A 14,316-nucleotide genomic window follows, 5' to 3' on the forward strand; every position below is an offset into this window, starting at 1 on the left:
GAAGGTTAGGCAGATAAACACAGAAATTTTTTAGAAATTCCAGTGAATTACCTTTAGAACTAGAAACTTTCGTATTATGCAAGAAAGTGGCCTCAACTTTGTAAGTATTCACTAGCAGTCAAATGTAGTACCTTGCAAAAGAGTTGAAAAAGGTGTTTTGATGACTTTCCTGGAATGAAATGATTACCTAGATAGTCTGTAATAGAGGAGATAAAATGAAATTGCTGCAGAAAGTCATCAAAATTTGCCAGCATTTTGCCTGGTTAATTGTCATTTGGTAAGCTTTTTTATTTTCTTTTAAACTAAAGGTAGAAGAAACATTAAATAAAAGAACTGTTGAAACTAACCTTCATTGTGAAAGAAAACAAAAACCACTGTAGATAGTTTTCTCCTGAACAAGTTAAGTTAGAAAATGTCAACACTGTTTTTGAGTTCAGGTATGGATTTCTGATCTTTCAAATTAACCTTTTAAAAAAGATATTATCCAAGACAGATTTTTATTTTTGTTTATGTGTATCTTTAGTATGAATCAGCCTGGAATGAAAAGAATATATATATATATGAAAAATATTATTTGATTAAATAAGAAGTAGTACAGATTTTTGTAGGGGCTTTTTAATTCATGTCACCAAAGAGATTTTTGTGTTTCAGACATGCTCAAATTAAAGTTCCAGCATAGAGTATTATTTAGAATTGTTTTATAGTATTATTTTTGCGATTGCTAGTTGTTTGAAACATTAGTTTTGTTGCATGTGCATGTTTAGGCAGCACGTGGCCACGCAGGGAGGCATGAGCAGAACTTTGAGGATCTCCTGTTTTAGTGGATTTCACTTGACTTTAATTGGTTCCAGCTAGTTAATTGTAGGTGTCCTTGGAGAATGCCTTTTTTTTTTTTCCCCTGTCTGATTACTGCTCACAGATCCACATTTAGCAGGTATTTCCTAAGAAGAAAAATGTCTGTACTGTTCTGTCCATGTTTTTCACTCATACAGTGATAATCAGCTACAATGATGAAAATTCTCCTTTTTCATTTCTAAAAGTTACATGAGAAACATGTTTTTTTCTGCCTAGGCTCCCAGGATAAACTCTGATTGATTTTAATGTGCAATATTTCATGAGCCAATGCACTTATATGATGTTCAGTGCTGCTTAAAAGCTGGGTTTTGGCCTTAAAAGGGAGAGTATAATGAAAGCAGTGGTTCATGATTTAGTCTTTTATGCTTTGTTACTTGCAGAAAGTCAAGCTTGAAATTTATCTAATGAAGCACAGCAAACTAGTAAAAATAATAAAAAATATATACAATTTTAAGGCCTCCAGATCTATCAGCTGTAGTGTGAGGAGTTAAAATACATTAGAAATAGAAAATTTCGGAAGTTGGCTTGACATATTGCTTAATTTTTTTTCCCTCTTATTTGAAATGTGTCTGGTTTTGTTGGTGTCTCGTTTTCATTTTTCATTTAAACTGGCAGCCTTCATTAGAAGCCTGAGCTTTGGGCCACGGTAGCTTCATTGTCATTGCATAAAATTCACTGCACCTCAGAATTCAAGTGGCACAGAAAGTTATAATTGGAAGAACATATTGAAATCTGCAGTCTGACATTTTGGGCAGGCTCACTGAAAAGGGAGCAAAGTGAAGGTGAAATTTATTTTGAGTTGGTCATGCGTGAACTGATTTTCTTTTAATCGTTATTATTTGTTTATTTTTAAATGAATAAACAAAATAAACATCATTGACCCTATTTTGTACCAGTCTAGATGAGTAAGGAGATGGTCCCTGAGGATGGGACAATGTATGGTGAGGATTTTGAGCACTGAGTTACTCAATGTACAGAAAGTACACTTTTGAATATTGCTGTGTTTGGAAAGCTCCCTTTTTCTTGTAAGTGGTGAATCTTTTGCACCTAATCCAGAGGGTTATAGTTTATGAATTCAGTGATAAGTGCCTAAGTCTCTAAAAGGATGAAATTTCATGTGCTCCCTGTGCACCATTTACTAGTTTCAGCAACATTCCCGTGCCATGAAAGTTTTAGTGAATGGGTAGTCTGGATTCATGAAAGGACATCAATGTTTAAAGGAAGTTATACTCAGAATTTATGTCCAGAGGCCAGGAGTGCAATTATCAAAACGTTTTGCTGTGAATCCTGTTCTGAGCTCCCTTTTTCTCTTCTGCAGTAAAATGGGAACTAAGGCACATGACAGTAAAGTCCAATGTGGAATTCAGGCTCTTCAGAAATAAGAAGTTCTTTTGTAAATCATAGATTTAATTTTATGTGAGTGAAATGACTGTATGGTAATACTTCTCTTCTGAATCATTTAGCCATTATTCTGTCTGGGCACGAAAGAGGTCAAAATAAATAAAATTTGTGATTTGCCTGCAGTAGAACAAAGCTATAGACTATTCCAAATAAGTTTTATACATGGACTCGTGATCTATGATACCTGACAAGTCATTAAGGCTTTCATGAGGTGTCTGCATCAGAGAAATGAAGCCACAGTCAGTGACAAGCTTTATGCTTCTCCTTCCCATAACGAGTTACTTAATGTATTCCATTTTAATTGTTATCTGGGAGTCAATCGTGGTCTCACACTACAGCTACTGACAGGAATCATCAGTTATGTGCATGGTGTTTTGCAAAATCGCAAATTCACAATACATCTCTCTTCAGTGGCAGCAATGTTTAGCAGCTCATTAGCTTTTGGGCTATACCTTCTGGTCAGTAAATACTGGGAGAGGCAGACAGCCTGGTTGATTTGCAGACACCTATTAGTCAAGATGAGCACTGCAGTACAACTGAAAGGAAACACAAAAGAATAGCATTTAGGGTAGGCTTCCATTAGCTGGAAGATTAAAAAGATAATTAAAATGGGGTGAAAAAAGAAATAAAGTTGATTTTTCTGCTTAGTACTCTTGCTCAGAAAATATCCTTTACTGCCAAGTTTGATGGTTTTGGTTATAAATTCCTAAATGGTCCATTTCATCAATTTATATTTGAGCAAAAGCAAACATACAGCTAGAAACTGTGCTGCATGCTTCTTTCTAAATGGTGGAGTGCTTGAAGGGAAACATAATATCAGAGAAGGGTCCCATGTGTAATATACTGGAGATACCAATATGTTGTCCCTGGTTACAGTTTCAGAGGTTTTGTTCAGATTTGATGACTTAATATTGCTTTGAAGAAGGTGGATTGGAATAGAATTGTACAGTACTGAAACAACACTGTAGATATTTCCCACTGTTGAACAGCTGGAGGCTTTGATAACTCACACAAATAGTAGGATCAGTAGGAGTTACTACTGGGACACAATTGGAAAGTGAAGGTCAGGTTGGAATGTTTTCACTAAAAATGTGGCAAAGCTGTGTTAGTTCAGAAGAGATTAGGTGTGGAGACTCAGGAAGATCTTGGCCATGTCTGTAGATACCTGTTGGAAAGGAACGGGTGAGAGGAAGCCAAACTCTTCTCAGTAGTGCCCAGTGACAGGGGGAGAAACAAAAAAAACCCACAAAACTTATTTTGCTGCCTGGTATTTCTCTGGGCATACCAGTTATTCTGTTAAAAGTGATAAAATGTGATAAATCTCCCGTGGGATCATTGAATAGTTCTGTGTGAGGTACAAGCATATTATCTTTAAAGTTCTCTTCTGATGTTCTTTTTCCCAATATACATTTCTTGTTGATTTCTGTATTACACCTTTTTATTCTAGTTCGTTCTTTCCCCTTTTGCATGTTAATTTTATTGTGTTATGGTCACTGTATTAAGTAGCTCTCCATTAGTGATGGTTTTATGCTTGAGACCATGTCAACAGTTGTTTCTTCACATTTTTTTGAAGAATACCACTTTTTTCAGGATTATCTGCTCAAATCTTTGTAAAAAGATTTCTCTTTGTTCGGCCAAACAGTTGTTGCAAAGTATTATATATCTGACTTAAAATGGATGCACTTAAATGTCTGTCTTGTTTTCTGTGCTTCTGTAAAACCCAGAAGCCATCCAGTCCTACCTCATTACCCCAAAGCCCTGTCCAGTCATACCTATATCATTATTAATGGGTGGTCATCTGACCTGTTTTTGTAGGACCTACATTTTAATGTTTACAGTCTGTAAACTTCCCAAGCAGTCAGTAATGCTTTGCAGTGTTCAGTGTTAGAAATTTTTACTTTTCCTGGAGCATCATATGAAGCTCTGATAAAATGGACCAGAAGGAGCTATAGAATATTTAAAATAAATTCTGGATAATCCTTTTTTTTGCAGGTGATATTTGGGTTTGTATGTGATAAAAATATGGTGATTAGGCAATTGAGTAAATTATGGGGACACTCTCTATCTCAGCACCTGTGATTTTACATCATTCCTTTTGGCTGGATATTCATTGTGTATTTCCAATAGAGACTAATAAAGATTCAAAAGCTGCATTTATTTATAGGCAAGTTAAATATTTTTTGTTCTATTCAGTTTGTCCATTTTAGGTAAGAAGTTGCACTGTAGCCATTGTGCCTGATTTATTGCTTCGAGGCCTGTGTGAAATGAATAAGTGAATATTCACTAATTTCTGGTGCCCAGGTGTTAAAATTGTGCATTGAGTGCTGTAGTAATTTGCATTAATTGGCAAGCTGTCATCATTGAAACACCAAATACTTAAGCAATAATTTTACGAAATGTTGAAGCTCATTCTTCTGTCACTTGGAAATCAGAAAGTTTTAAGTATGTGAAACTTCCTAAGAAGTATCCAAGTCTTTTGCTTAGCAGGATCAAATTGCCAAATGAGATCATGAAAACTAGCACTGAACCATTTTGCTGAGAAATTCCTCCTTTACAATAATGGTTTAGACTGATTTCGTTTTTTAATTACACATAAAAAGAAATTTTTTTCTTTGCTGGCATTCTTCTGCCTTCCATTATGGATAAATAGAACAAAAGATACGTAAGATTTTATTCAGAGTTTGATCCCTTCATATTTATTTAAAAGGAATTTTCAGTGATTTTATTCATGTAGTGTACTCACTGATAGACATCAGCAAGTCTGACATGCTTTTAAAAATAAGTTGTAGCTATTCATGATAATATGAATGACATTGTGTGAAATGCAATAAAATCTTGGAACTCTTGGTTTCCAGATGTTATTAGGAAATTATCTCAGTGGCTGCCACAGCATATCAAACTGCCTTTTCTTTTTTTCCAAAAGAACCACCTCTAGCCAATGAATTCAATATTTTTTTAATTGACTTAACACTGATATTAAGCAAAAACTAAAAAGTAAACCATAGTAAAAACTAGTGTCACTCTACAGATTTCAGAGGTCATTAAGATCACTCTTTGCCTTGGTTTTTTTTTTTTTTTGCAGCCTTCACTCTCTTATAAATATATTTTAATATAATGTTTTTAAACTAGAAATATCTTCCCATCTTTTGCCTCCTGAATAATTGTAATTGTTACTTCACACAGAGGAGTGAAATAATATGACTGATTTTGTGATTAATCAGCTTTTCATAATGTCAGTTTTGGGACAGTGTGAAAAAATATATGTAGATGGATCTCACTTTAAAATAGGGAGTACAAACCTAGTGATAATTATGTAGATCTTTTAGAAAAACAGTACTCTAAAATCTTAGTAAAAATATTTTGTTTCAGACTGGGTGGAGGTTTGAGGTTATCCAACGTGTACTGAAGCCAACAGAGGATAAGGAAAAGGAAACCAATTATTTGTACTAGTTTTATAAATCTCTCTTTATTGCCTAACCTTTTCAAACAAGAAATGGATTTATCCTCTGTGGAGACAGTAGTATAAATAATGTCATTCTCTGGCTAGAAATGGCTCTAAAATCCTTTGATCTGATATAGGGTTGCTTAATACTAAGTACATCCTGTTCCAGTATGTGCACTCTTAACTAGATTTTTTTAAAAAATCAGCTCTAAATGATTGTTGTTAAATATGTCTTATTTAGATCTTTTTAATATATATGACATGGTATGGATAATAGGTGTATTTAATTTTTAATGATTCTTCTTTGATGTTTTGGACTTTTTCTGAAAACTAGATTTACTTTTGGTTCTACAGCTCGGTAAAAATATTAGAGGAGATCTCCAAGTGAAGGATGAACTAATACGAAAAGCGTTTAGTCTATAAAAGTTGGCCTGTCGACTAGAAAAAAGTTAATAATTTCTGTGTTCTGTTTTTAAAATGTTGATAAACAAGCAGTATATTCGCCTTCCCTTAGACATGACCGTCTACTGTTGCATTTATTTATTTATTATTAAACCAGTACTGGGGGAGGAGGATGCAGACAAGGCAAAAACTGGCATAATGAGAGAAAGAAAACAAGCATGAAAATGGCCATCACAGAGGGGAGATTGGGCTATCACAGAGGTTATTAGAGGAGACACTTGATGTGACCTAATTTACCAAAGGTACGGGTGGGAAGAAATGGTGGCTCACGTGTCTTCTACATATCAGAAGGCAGGAGCCAATTCGTGCCTGTCAGGCAAACATTTTACAGGTTTAAGTAATTTCTGTGTGAGATTGTTTCCCCCACCACCACCACCCCAACAAGCATTTTTGTTCACGGTCAGTTTGGTGGTATTTTACCCACACACTCACTTGGGGGGGGCGAAATAGTTGATTGGAACTGGCAAATTTGCTTGCAATGAGTGTTGGTGCACTAAAACCACCAGTGCTGTGCTACCCTGCGGAATTTTAATTAGTTTCTAGATGCTACTGTTTCATCATTTCAAAAAACGTCATTTCCCATTTTAGTCATTCAACAAAAGATTTTTCGCCTTTACTGTGATCTCCAAATTTCTTATTTTTCGAGGTGTTGTGTTTAACGTGAGGCCAGACTCCCTTTGTGTTCTGATAAGATGTGCCACTGTGAGGTTGGGCTTTAATGAAGTGGAGCTGGTTGAGCAGCTCTCCCTGACGGGCAGAGATCTCTGTCACTGCTCGTGGCCATCAAGTCACGACGAAGCTCTGGGTTTGAGCAGCTGTCAGAGGGAACTTCTGATTTTCCCTGCTGACTTAATGCCTCTGGGTCGTGGAGATCTCGCTGCAACATTTACACTGTGTGTAGGTTCGTTGGTGCTAGAGAAACCTGAGATACATCTATGACATTACCTTAAATAGTTATGTATTAAGCAATTTCCATAGACTTGCATAATTTAAAAATATCCTCTGCAATTGTCAAAACTAAATGATAATGAAGTAGTTTTTCTCTTCATTACATCAGGTGAATAGAATTCTTCTTTGGGTTTGGTTGGTCTTGCAAGTCACATCTTTAAGCTCAGGAACCATCTGTATAAACCAAGAAAATTTGAATAATTGGTGTCGTCGTCTCTCATAATGGGTTTTTATTTTTGTTTTGTGTGTGTTTTTTAAAATTGTTCTTTTTTTACTTTAAAAACCCAGCTGGTAGGAGGAGAAGGAAACATTGTCTATCTTCTGAGATTTAAAAACAAACAAACAAAAAGGATGATTATATGTAAAGTCAGGAGAAATCATGAGAATTGTTTACAAATACTGTGGATGACTGAGGGTAATTCAGTAAAGTAGAGCAGTGTTCAGGAGGTGCAGGGGCCTATGGTTCATATCACTTTGCTTAATTATTTTGCATGTATTTTAGGAATGATACTTTGTGAAAGGCTTGTTAAGAGCAGATATTTTGAATATAAACTTGATATTATTTTTGTAGTCTTCCAAAGGCCAGTTAGAGAAGCAAGGAAAGCCACATATCTGTATTTTGTCTTTCCATTTAAATACGTTTGAAACACACTCAAATAAAACCAAAAACCTTTTCTCACTTCCTTTGTAGAAGCTGTATCCTGGCTGGACTTCTGCACATTTAGGACTTGGACTCCTGGGGGGTTTATAAGTGTTACAGGGTCACGCATATGCACTTGCTAAGCTTTGTTTACTTTTTAAAGTAGGTTTTGAAGCTCACTTAACTGAATTAAGTTTAGTGCCCTGACTGAATATTTGTGCTGGTTTCAAACTGCTTATGTCAGCTTGGCTTATTTCTGTGTATTTACTGACACATGTTAAAATATACAAGTCAGTGCTGGAGCCATTAAAACGTGTCAACATGTGAAGTTTGAACTGATTTATTAAAAGAGTCCAACTCTGTGTGTGGACCAAAATGCTGTTTCCTTAAGGATACTCCTTGGACAACTCCCTCCTGTGTCTCTTGTCTCCCCCCCACCTCTCAAATCTGTGCTGGTAGTGCCAGAACTGAGAATGAAATAATGAATTCAAACATGTACCTGACAAGACACTTTTGTCCTAATGTTCAGGGAGGAAAATAAAAAAATAATCCATTCATGTAGCCAGCAAATGAATGAGTATTTTTTTTTCAGGATGCATATCTGAACTCATTCTGTACATGTTGGAGAAGCTGCACAAGGAGGACCTCGCAAGAAGGACCTTTTTTGGAATAAAATTAAATATTTTACTGTTTTATGAAGGCTTATGTGGTAATACTGATATAATTTCAAGAGCCACAGCTATGCAAAACTGCACTTTTGGAGTCCTTGTGGTTTAAAAGTGAAATTGCCATGTCTTCTTCTGGTTTGTGTGTTTTCCTGGAGCTCTGATCACACTTCTGGCCATGAAAGCCTAGAAATAATAGCCTTACACTTTTCAAATTCCCACAGGCTTTTCTACTTGCTTCCAACATGGACTGTTTTTCTTGTGAGCAGGAATTCTTTGTGCTGGCAGGATATGAGGCAAGGCCGGTAGCTACTCTTGTTCTGTTTTTTGAAAGATTATTTTTTATGACTTAATTTATTTCTGTGTTTCTTACACGTAGAAATGTTATGGTTGTGTTGATTTACAGGCAGGGTTAGAAATCTTCCTGTACCTCTGACTCCTCTGAGTAGTATCAGTAAAATCCTCTGAATTGTTTTGTGACCGAAGCATATGCCTGCGGTGAGAGCTTTTGTAATGTTTCTCCCATGACAGCCCAGGTAATAAAGACTTAAGTTGCAGCTTTTGTGAATTACTGACATTGATTCAAGAACTAATAACAGTTCTGAAATTGGAAGGCTGCAATCACAGTGCCTTAAAGTTTGAGAATGGTAAAAAACTCCCATTTAAAAAAAAAAGAATATAAATAGAACTTAAATTTCTTTATCCATTAGTGAGGTAAAACCATGCTTGTCTGTATAAATATATGTATATATATGTGCACTGTGACCAGCTGTGCTTCTGAGAGAACTTCTTTCCATGACAAACATTTGAGGCACAAGAAAAAATGAGTTTATGCCCATTTGAATACTTCATTTGCTTTTTACTAAGAAGTGTTTCATCAGGTCCTTTTTAAAGCTTCTACACTCCTGAACTACTTTATTTCTCATTTACTTGAATAGAATTATTCTGCATGTGGGTTCTTGTACTCTAAATAAAATTTGGGTGAGTGAGATGACCATGGATTTGATTTTAACACAGTGTTGTGATAACGCAAATTCCTTCAATCAGAATGTTGTGAGAACATCACTTGACCCATGAAACATGTTATCAAACATTGTCTAAGTGTATGGATGGTTCAGTTTGACTTTTAAAGGACAGTTTACTTGAAGATTTATAATGGTTGGAAGAGATCTTATGTATCACTCAGTAACAATAGTTTTCATGTCTTCAAAGTTTCCTCTAGGGCATCAACCCTGTTAACCAGACAACTCCACAGATGAGTGGGATTTATAGTATAAAGAGACACAGGATTTAAATTAAAGGAGTTTAAATTCAAATATGTACTTAATCCCATTTAGGAATTACAGCAAATTTATATTAAGAATTTTCTTTGAAGCTGAAGTTTGTAATGAATATAATATACTCTTTTTACTCAAATGCTCAGGTAAAAAGTTCAGTTTCAGGGTTGTTGGGAGGTTTTTTAGCACTACTTCAGAAAATGCCACCTGGGAAGGTTCTTTTTTTTTTTTGTTTTTTTTTTAGTTTTCAAGAAAAATGTTCTTGGGACACATAATTGTGTAGACAATACTTTTGGGATAAACATGGAATTTTTGTTTCATAGCATATTGAGATTTTAGTTTTTAAATATAAACTGCTTCTTTAACAGCTCTCCAATGAAAGTTGTTTCAGTGTCTCATGAACAAATTGTTTTTTCACCTTCAGGCATCTCTGAAATGTTGATGTGCCTCTAGCTGTAAGTGAGAAAAAAGTAGGAGGTATTGGAATACTTTACCTCTCTGAGTGACAGATTGTCTTACCTGTTACTTTCTGAAAAAACAAGATATAAATATTTGAGTCTACGTGGTTTGTTTATCTTTTTCCTGAATTGTGTCTCTCACGAGAAGGTCTTTTTAGAACTTCAGCTTGGAGGATCTTGGGCTTTTAGGCCCCAGGTTACCATTTCACATTGGGGTCACAGTGATGGTACTCAAACTTAGCAGCTCCACAGAAATCCTCCTGTTGCTTGAGTGACAGGAGTTCTTTGATTTGGATGCTTTGTCATCTGCCTTACAAAAAAAAAGGGTCATTATAACAAATGCTTTTCTCAGCAGACTCGGTGGAGATCAGGGAGCACCCCGGAGTGTTCTGCCCTTGCACTTGTAATTGTGGAGCCTCAAGTCCAGGATTCACTTCAGTGGGTAAACACAGGGCATATTCCATGGACACACAGTGTTTGCCTGTTTTGGTCTGGGTTATGACACACTAGTTAGAAAAATTAACTTACCCGAGTTTCTTCATCACTGTCAAAACCACACTGCAACTGTGAGGCAAACACTGCACTCTGTAGGGTTAGTAGGAGCTGTGTGTCATGATTGTGACTCTTTGAATGGTGTCTAGTGACAGTACTTTTCTAGACTCTTCCTGTAGTAAATGAATAAACAGCATGTCCATCCAGAGCTTCAGCCTTGAGCTTCCTGTCCTGCACCTTTAACTCCAACAGGGAGCTGTGTAACCACCTAGGGATAGCAGACTAACTTATCTAGTTAAGTGAGGCAAACATCTTTTTATTTCAAGAACTTAGATTGAATTAGCTTGATTTCCTGTGGCTGGAGCTTTGATTTCTAAGTATTAGAAGAGATTTAATAAATTTTATCCTTTGTTGTCGTATTTCATCCTGTAATCTGGTTTTGAAAAGGACACTTGTTTTCAAATTGTTCCATAGCTAGCTAACCACTGGATTCTTGGCTCTTTATAATCCTCTTCATTCTTGCCTTTTTTTTTTTCCCTGAGAGTGCTGTCACTGGACTAAGTAATGTAAATTCTTTATGGTTGATTTCAAAGTCTGTGTACTTCATAAATGATAGGCCTGAGACTTGCTCTGGTTTTCTTCCCTTTTTCTTTGTGTTTTCCATCATTCAAAAACTAGAGTATTTAAATGAATGCCATAGTGAACAACTCCACACAGATTTGCATCAACTGCAAATTGACCCAAATAATACTCTCTGCATTTTGTCTCATTATAATTCTAATTTGTACATTCAGTTACACTGGAGAATCTTACACTTGTGTCCTTTTCAGTTTGTCTTTGAACAAAGTAAATACTATTGTAGTTAATGAATTCTCATATAGAATACTTTATGATTTTACTAATGGCTGCCTGAAGCCTGGAATCCTCCTGGAATCACCACCAATCTTTTCTTCATGAAAGTTTTTCTTGTGAATATGTTGAACATTTTCCAGGCTTATGCCAATTTTCCCTCTTTAGTTCATAGTTAAAGTGAATATGTTTTTTTAACCTCAATGCAGAATATATTCCACCCACATGCCTGATTTGGTTCATACATTGCTTCAGAGTAGATGCTTTTCTACTTTTGTTCTTCAATGCTTTTACTCTCCTTGATTCCACATCATTTGCAAATACAATGATTACAGTCCTCCTTTCTTCCAGGACTTTTGTAAGACCTAAATTTGCTGTTCCTCAGGGAGATAAATTTTTCTAGTTTCTTTATCTCATGTTTATTATTATTGTTTTAATTGCTATACCTTGTTTTATGCTTCCACTGACAAACAGATTAAGATATTTAAAAGCATATATGTATGTGTATGTCTATATTAAGATTTACAGATAAATTGCAGTGTAACTATTCATAGTCAAATTCTAGATGTACCTTTTATCTTTCTCATGTTTAATTTGGGTAATTTTAGAAAATACCCTGAAATTTAAATTGTTTTAGTCTTTAATTCTGAGCGACGTCCTCTTTGGGGAATATTTTAAACCTTCAGGTCAGTTGAAGTACAATATTACATTTACTGGCCATTGCACTAAAACCTAGTGCTCTGATTAGTGTTGTAATTGCAGGAGTGTCAGTTAGTACACTTTCAGTGCAATAAAAAAAAAATATCAGTGTATTGTGCTTTATGTATATTTCTGTGCACTTGCAGTGTTTTTCCAAGTGAAACTTAGAAATAAAAAGCATAGAGAAGGTTTGGGGTTTTGTTTTTTTGTTCTTTTTTTTTTTTTGGTAAAATATCTTTAAAGAGAATTTTTAGATGAAAAATTATGGATAGGAAATATTTCTTTAGGCTCTGAAATTTGAAGCTGTTGCTTTAAGAAAAGTTTTCAGATTTTTTTTTAAAGCCATATTTATTTACAAAATATAGTTAAGTGTTCCCATAAAGCTTTGTGAAAATAAAGGTATTGTGAGGTCTAACCAAAGAAATGCAGAGCACTTTCCTTGGATGAAAACTTGGATCAGATGATGTGGAATTTAGGAAGAAGAGTACTTTTTTTTTAATTTTTAATTTTATTTTAAAGACACTCAGTAGACACTGAGGCAAATCCAGTTAGTGTAATATTAATAGCTTTAATGCTGTACAGCCAAATGCTACATCTGGTTTTGCAGTGAGGTTTTTTTAACAGCAACAAAGGCACTGAAGACTCTGTGTGTGTGTTGTATTTAAAGCAGAATTATCAGAGGGGTTGTATTCTTTAAAGCAAAATACAAGCCAACGTGAAGACTCACTCCTTGAATGGAGATCACAAACCTAAATTTCCTAGAAATAGCAAAGTGTAATTGTCCACAGGCTGTTTGAGTTTTCAGACAGATCACAAGAAGATTTCCGTTTACACGGGTTGCACAGATGGCACTTTGCAACATGCGTATTTTGGGCTGGTGTCAGAGCCTTTTTGGGACACTTTTAAACTTGTGACCTTTGGCTATTATCAGGGTCTTTGTGTTTTGAGTTGCAGTGATTTCCTTTCTCTTCCTGCATCAATTTCTCATTGTTTCTTTGTGCAGTGAATGTGTGTTAAGAATTCTGACATGTCATTTTTGGGTTTTTTGTTCACGTTACAGTAGCTTGTATCTTACGCAAAAACACCTAAACGTGAAAGTGCTGTGGTAGTATTTTTACTTCAAGAATTATCTGTGTATCTCAACGTAAAATTTAAATATTGACCACCCTGTAATAACAGAAATGTCTATTAGTTATTTCTACCATTAGTGGGGGAAAAATAAGAAATTAGAATTTAACATCTGTGCATTTTTTTTGGTCAGGGTGCTTTTTGTCCCTCTCCTTGAGGAATATGTAAAAGGACTGGATTTGTTGAGAAGATACTACACTCTCATATGTCCACTGGGATATAATGTATGACCAGAGAAAAGGTTTTGGGGTTAATTAAAACTGATAATTTCAGGGATAGTTTTGGTTAAAGTTTTTTAAATAGAAATTCCCTGGTCAATGAAAGATGCTTTTGAAACTTTGTCTCAGGGTTAAATTTGAATGACTTACACAAGACTTATAGAACCATAAAACATGAAAAACTGGTTTTATTTTTCTCTGCATAAGGACCCATGGCTTTAAAACTCCCATGGCCTTCTGAGGGAAGTGTAGATATCTTAATTTATAGCCTCAGTTTCCAGGCACTTCTGAATGACACTTAGGACATTATGTGTATATATATATATGCATATAATGGCAGCATTCATGACTGCATGAGCTTTAATTTTCCGGATTCTCAGCAATTACACAAGTCTGCTAATCAGGAGGAGGCATCCATTCCCTTGGGATGCTCTTGGACGCTTTGCCGAGGTGACAGCCGGCACCGCGCTCCCCTCGCGTGGCAGCCAAAGGGAGATAGTTGGATTGAGCCTCCCACTGCCATGTCCCCCATCTCCTGTCTCTTGGTGGCAGCTTCCAAAGTATCAACTTGTTCCATGTGGACTGCGCTGTTGGGCTTGGTGATAAATCACCAGTGAATAGCCAGCTCTGTACTTCTGTATTTAAAGGGGTCCTGAACATTGATTAATGTGGCTCTTCAGTGGCAGAACAATGCTGGAGGCACACATATGCACATGAAAAGCTCTTCTAGTGCAAGAGATAGCTTTGTCCTGTGTGCTCCCCACCCTTCCCTTTAAATGATT

At 35.7% G+C, this 14,316-nt stretch overlaps 1 protein-coding gene across 7 annotated transcripts in view; it reads left to right on the forward strand.

The window, feature by feature from the left end:
• The window catches only part of ROBO1 (roundabout guidance receptor 1), a 713,456-nt gene that overhangs the window by 480,174 nt on the left and 218,966 nt on the right, over nt 1–14,316 (forward strand). The window lies entirely within an intron of this gene.

The sequence above is a fragment of the Neopelma chrysocephalum genome, unplaced genomic scaffold (genome assembly GCF_003984885.1).
Source record: "Neopelma chrysocephalum unplaced genomic scaffold, ASM398488v2 Primary Assembly neopelma1_87, whole genome shotgun sequence".
Lineage (NCBI taxonomy): Eukaryota > Metazoa > Chordata > Aves > Passeriformes > Pipridae > Neopelma > Neopelma chrysocephalum.